Here is a 6,749-nt window from a genome sequence, read left to right on the forward strand (position 1 = left end):
TGGAGCAGCCGCCCTTGGCCTCCTCCTCCTTTTCCTCCCCAACCTTTTCCTTTTTTTTCTCCCCAGGATCGTTTTCATCTTCCCCTTTCCCGTTTTCCCCGGAGTTCCAGCACCACCTCCGAGCTCCCCAAATCCCCTCCAGCTTTTCCCTGCCGAGCTCCCAGGGATCCAGCAGGACCCTGTGGGCTCCCCAAAGCCTGGGATCCCCCAGATTTCCCGGGAATGGGGAGCAGCTCCTGGAGTAGGGATGAAAGGGAAGAGCTGAGCCGGGAAAGGTCCTGCGAGCACGGGCGGCGATCAAAGGGAGCTCATCCATTTTAATGAGAATTCCAGAGGGTTCCGAGGGAGAGGAAGGGGCTTGCCGGAGATCAAAGCCCTGCCTGAGGAGCTGGGGGGGCTCGGGGAGGGAGAGGAAGGCAGAGAGGGTTGGGAATAAAAGGATGGAGAGGCCGGAGATGCGGATTGAGGATCTGCTGGAGCTTCCCCAGAGCAGCCAAGGAATGTCCCTGTCACCAAATTCGGCGCTTTTCCCATCCTGACACTCCCAAATCTGGGAATAGAGGGCTCGGGGTGGGCAGGGACACTTGCAGATGTCCCCACTTGTCGCAATGGTGGGATGATCCCAGGAAGGATCCTGAGATCCCTCTTGCATCTCCGCCCTCCTCGTCCCATTGGCACCTCCCAAAAAACCCCATCCCTCATTCCAGAGGGATTTTCCAGCGCCTTTTATCCCTGCCTGGAGCTCAGAGTGGGGTGGTGGCACTTGGCGATGTCCCCAGAGTGCCACCTCCTGTCCCTGGGGCTGTGCCCTTTGCCCAGCAGACGTTTCCCGTGACTGTGTAAATAATGCCAATTAATCAAAAGGGGAAATCAAACCCAGCCTCGTCTATAATTAGATCATCCACAGGCTTGATTAATTATGTTAATTAATTAAGGACGAGCTAAAGTCCATCAGCGCTTCCCACACACCCCCAAGATCCAGCAGCAAATCCCAGCTCCTGTGGGACACCAAAACCAGGGGCAGGGCCTTGGGGACATCCCCGGGCTGGAAAAAATCCATTGGGAGCAGGAGGGAATGTGCGGCTTGGAGGAGAATCCGGGATCAGATGAAGACGTGCAGCTCCAGAGCTGTTATCCCTCCCCAGCTCCTCGCGGACCCTTTGGAGATGAAATCCCTTCTTCTTTTATGAAATCTCTTCTTCTTTTTATGAAGGATTTATCAAGTTTAGTTTGGAAACCACCGAGGAAGATTCCCTGTTTGGATAAGCCTCTGGCTTGTGCTGGATTCATGTCCCGAGCTGGGAGCTGGAGGATGCTCGGGAGCATCCTAATGAGGAGCTGCACACAGAGAAGTGATCCCACTGCTTTTCCAGGCCAGGAACTCCAGGATTTTTGGACAATTCCCTTTTCCTGACCCAGAAATGGGGCAACTGATGCCTGGCAGGGAATCCCAGAGCTCTGCTGCCCCTTGGGATGCAGCAAAACCCCAGGGAATGCTGAAACGATGAAAATTCCTTGACCTTTTGTAACTTTGTAATTTTATTTTTTTTTCCCAGAGGATGAATCCCAGCACTGCTATAGGGCAGAGACCTGGAGCTGCAGCAGCTCCACAGCCAAGGATTGCCATGGAATAAAGCAATTCCCAAATTTAGCCTTTTCTTGGGAATGGCTCAATCCAGCAGGGAGGGATGAGGAATAAACACGCCCAGAAAAGATGGGAAATGCTGGAGAGGGGCTGGGAAGGGCGGAAAAGGGGGTGCCCCACATGGGGGTCTGGTGAGTCCTTGTATGGGAATATCCATGGGGATCCCTGGGAATTCCAGGGCTTCATAACAGAGGTGTGGAATGGTTTGGAAAGGATCCTAAATGGGTTGTAAAGGATCCTAAAACCCATCTCCTTCCATGGACGGAGACACCTCCCACCATCCCAAGCTGGCCTTGGCCACCTCCAGGGATGGGGCAGCCGCAGCTTTTCCAGGAATTCCTCCCCAGTATCCCACCCCGATCTCCCCTTTCCCAGTTTGGAGCCATTCCCCGTGTCCCGTCCCTCCATCCCTTGCTCCCAGTCCCTCTCCAGCTCTCCCTGGATCCTTCTCCTTCCTAGGGGAACATTCCTGGAGCATCCCCACGGCCTCCTCTGGATTTGCTCCACCAATTCCACATCACTACAGGGAGGATCCAGCAGGATCCTGGAGCTCCAGGGCTGTGCCCATCACCCCTGGCAGTGCCTGTGCCTCCTCCTCCCCGTGCTGGATTTTCCTCATTCCGCTCGGATCCAGCCTCAGCGGCCGCCTGTGGATCCTGGAAGAATTAATCCCGACTGCTGCGAGCGCACTTGTAACCGCGGGCCGCTAATTAGGGCCCTGTAATTGGATCCAGCGCTGCCTGTAAATCCAATTACCTGGGATTAGAGCAGCGCCGCGGCTCCGAAGTGGGTGCGGCCACGCCGGGATCCTTCCCACTCCTTAAACTTTATCCCAGGAAAGCTGGGAAGGTCTCCAGCTCCTTATCACAGCCCCAAAACCCTTCTCTCTATTCCCTTTCTCCTGCCGTGATGAGTAAAAATGGGAAAGTTTCCAGCTCATTATTACAGCCCCAAATTCCCCCCAAATCCTTCTCCCCATCTCCTTTTTCCTGCCAGATTGGGAAGGGTCTCCAGCTCCTTATCACAACCCCAAATTTGCCCCAAAATCCTTCTCCCAATCCCAGGGAGGCTGCCAGAACGGCACAGATCCATAAAGATTAAATAATATATATTAAAATAAATATATATTTAACTACACGGAACAATCATCGCCTTTTATTATCCGCAGATAAAACCTGGAATCGTTTCCCGAGGAGAACGAGGTAATTCTGGCTCTGCTTTTATGGAGTTTTGGGTTATAAAGAAGGGAAAGGAAAGGAAAGGAAAGGAAAGGAAAGGAAAGGAAAGGAAAGGAAAGGAAAGGAAAGGAAAGGAAAGGAAAAAGGGAAAGGAAAAAGGGAAAGGAAAGGGGAAAGGAAAAAGGGAAAGGAAAAAGGGAAAGGAAAGGAAAGGAAAGGAAAAAGGGAAAGGAAAGGAAAGGAAAGGAAAGGAAAGGAAAGGAAAGGAAAGGAAAGGAAAGGAAAGGAAAGGAAAGGAAAGGAAGAAGGAAAGGGAAAAGAGAAGGGAAGGGAAAGGAAAGGGAAAAGAGAAGGAGAAAAGGAAAGGGAGAAGGAAAAGAGAAGGAGAAAAGGAAAGGACAAGGGGAAAAGGGAAAGAGAAGGAAATGACAAGGAAGGGGAAAAGGAGAAGGAGAAAAGGGAAGGGGAAGGAAAAGGGAAGGAAAGGAATCACATCCTGCTGTGCCCACACCTCTCCTAGGACACGAGGGGACAGATCCGAGCCCAGGGAAGCTCAGCCCCTGTTCTGCTGCAGGCCCTGCGTTTCCCCCTGCCACAAATCCCCCCTTGGGAACCCAAACCCCATCCCGGGGTGCCCATCCCGCGGCCCAGAGCCCCCAAAGCCGCGGCAAAGTCTCCGGCCGCCCGCCGTGCCCGGGCTGCTGCTGCCCTCTGCCGCGGGGAGGCTGCTCTGGGAATGCACTGCTGCTCTGGGAATGCACTGCTGCTCTGGGAATGCACTGCCGCTCTGGGAATGCACTGCCGCTCTGGGAATGCCCTGCCGCTCTGGGAATGCACTGCCGCTCTGGGAATGCTGCTCTGGGAATGCTGCTCCGGGAATGCACTGCTAGTCCTGGGAATGCCGCTCTGGGAATGCACTGCCGCTCTGGGAATGCACTGCTGCTCTGGGAATGCACTGCTGCTCTGGGAATGCTCCTCTGGGAATGCACTGCTAGTCCTGGGAATGCTGCTCTGGGAATTCACTGCTCCTCCGGGAATTCATTGGTCTGGGAATGCGCTGCTGCTCTGGGAATGCACTGCTGCTCTGGGAATGCTGCTCTGGGAATGCACTGCTCCTCTGGGAATGCTTCTCTGGGAATGCACTGCCGCTCTGGAAATGCACTGCTCTGGGAATGCTCCTCTGGGAATGCACTGCTAGTCCTGGGAATGCTGCTCTGGGAATGCACTGCTCCTCCCAGGAATTCATTGGTCTGGGAATTCACTGTTCCTCTGGGACAGCTGCTGCCAGGGAATGCACTGCTGCTCTGGGAATGCTCCTCTGGGAATGTACTGCTCCTCTGGGACAGCTGCTGCTCTGGGAAAGGCTCCTGATGGCACCCAGCTGCCCCCAGCACGGCTCAGCTGCTGTGGGAACCATGGGCAGGCTCTGCACCCCAAAAAAAGTGCTCTGGATCCCAGGACAAGGACGCTGTGGGATCCAGGGTCAGGGATGTTCCAGAGCCCGGGACAAGGATGTTCTGGGCACCAGGATCAGGGATGCTCTGGAGTCCATGGTCAGGCTGCTCTGGATTCCAGGACAAGGATGTTTTTAACCCCAGGAAAGGGATGTCCTGTGGTCCAGGATGCTCCAGACTCCAGGACGAGGCTGCTCTGGGATCCAGGGTCAGAGATGCTCCAGATCCCAGGGTCAAGAATGCTCCGGACTTCAGGACAAAGATGGCCTTGACCCAAGGGCAGGGATGCCCTGCCCTCCAGGATCAGAGATGCTCCAGACCCCAGGACAAGGACGCTCTGGGATCCAGGACCAGGCTGCTCTGGGATTTAGGACAGGCTGCTCTGGGATTTAGGACAGGCTGCTCTGGATCCATGGTCAGGCTGCTCTGGGAGTTAGGATCAGGCTGCTCTGGATCCAGTACAGAATGCTCTGGGATCCCAGGACCAGGCTGGACCATGGAATTGGGATCTGGAAGGTGGAATTGGGGTCTGGAATGTGACATTTGGGTCTGGAATACAGATTTAGGGTCTGGGATGTGGAACAGGGGCCTGGCCAGGGAAGGGCCATTTTCCCAGGAGTTTTTCTGGGAACACCTGGAGATTTAACACCTGATGGATCAACGTGCCCACACCCAAAGCCACAAACCCCGACCTAAGGGTTACAAATTGAGGCCTGTGAGGATTTGTTTTTCCAAAAGGCAGGGGCTGAGCTGGCTGGGATGAATCCCAAATCCTGCTCCCAAGATTCCCACCCTGGGAAACCAGGTCGCCATCTGCTCTGCCTCCAGCCCCTGGCTCTGTGACAGCTCCTGCCTCTGCAGGAGATCCAGGAGCTTCTCCCAGATCCCCATTCCAGCCCTGACAATCAAGGACACGAGGGCAGGGATGCTGCCAGGCTGGGGGATAACCAGGAAAACCCATCACACCCCTCAGGACATTCCCAATTTCTGATCCTGGAGGGGTTTCCCCTGCTCTGATTCCCGGATTTATTTTCTATCTTTCACCCCACAGCAAGCAGGCAAAGAGGAGATCTTCAGCCCTTCCAAACTCTGCAATTTCAGCCTTTGGAGGGAATTTTCCAGCGTTTTTAACAGGAGGAAAAGCTGGAAAAGCGAGAGCCAGGGAGAAGCTGCTGCCCCTCTCAGGGAGCCTCCCGGGCCTGGCTCCAGCCCTGAGCAGCTCCAGGCTGGCTCCTTTCCATCTCCTGCTGCTTCCTGACAGCCATTCCCAGGGAAAAAAGCTGTTCCTGGATGTTTCACCTGCTCCGAGTGGCCCCTGCCTTGTCCCCATCGGTGGCACTGTGTGACAGCCCAGAGTGGCACGGTGCCACTCGCAGCTGGGATTTGGGATGGGATCCCACTGGATCCTCATCCTCCTGGATTCCTGGACCTGGCTCTGGTTCACAGAACGGTTTAAAGTGCTGAGTTTGATCCCAAAGCTCCTCTCAGGAGTGGGGGGGAAAAAATCAACAAATAAAAATCTGGAATATCAGAGAGCTCAGGGGGTGTTGTGGGGTGGGGGAAGCACAGGGAGGCTCTTCCTCCCTGGATGGAGCAGGAGCTGGGATCGGCACTGCTCCCCTGCAAGGTGTCCTTCAGCTGGGACCCTTCATCCCAGCTGGAATCCTTTGTTCCACCTGGAACCCCCTTTATCCCACCTGGAACCCCGTTATTCTGCCTGGAACCCCCTTTATTCCACCTGGAACCCCCTTATTCCACCTGGAACCCCCTTTATTCCACCTGGAACGACCTTATCCCAGCTGGAACCCCTTTATTCAATCTGTAACCTCACTGTTGCATTCCCTTAATTCCACTTGTAACCCGATTTTTCCACCTGGAACCCCATTATCCCATCTGTAACCCCTTAATTCCATCTCTAAAACCCTTTCATTCCATCTGGAGCCCCGTCATTCCACATGGAACCCCTTAATTCTACCTGGAACCCCATTTTTCCACCTAAAAATTCCACCTGTAACCCTATTATTCCACCTGTACCCCCTTAATTCCACCTTTAACCCCTTCATTCCCCCTATGACCCCATTATTCCACCTGCAACTTCATTATTCCACCTGTAACCATGTTATTCCACCTGGAACCCCATTATCCCACTTGTATCCCCATTATTCCACCTTTAATCCCTTTATTCCCCCTGTAACCCCATTATCCCACCTGTGACCCCTTTATTCAATCTGTAACCCCATTATTCCATCTGTTACCCCTTAATTCCACCTGGAACCCATTTTTTTTCCACCTGTAACCCCATTATCCCATCTGTAACCCCATTATTCCATCTGTTACCCCTTAATTCCACCTGTATCTCCATTTTTCCACCTTTAACCCCATTACTCCCCCTGGAACACCTTAATTCCACCTTTAATCCCTTTCTCCCACCTGCAATCCTATTATTCCACCTGGAACCCCATTATCCCATCT

Source organism: Melospiza melodia, chromosome 27 (assembly GCF_035770615.1).
Source record: "Melospiza melodia melodia isolate bMelMel2 chromosome 27, bMelMel2.pri, whole genome shotgun sequence".
In the NCBI taxonomy this organism is placed as follows: Eukaryota; Metazoa; Chordata; class Aves; order Passeriformes; family Passerellidae; genus Melospiza; species Melospiza melodia.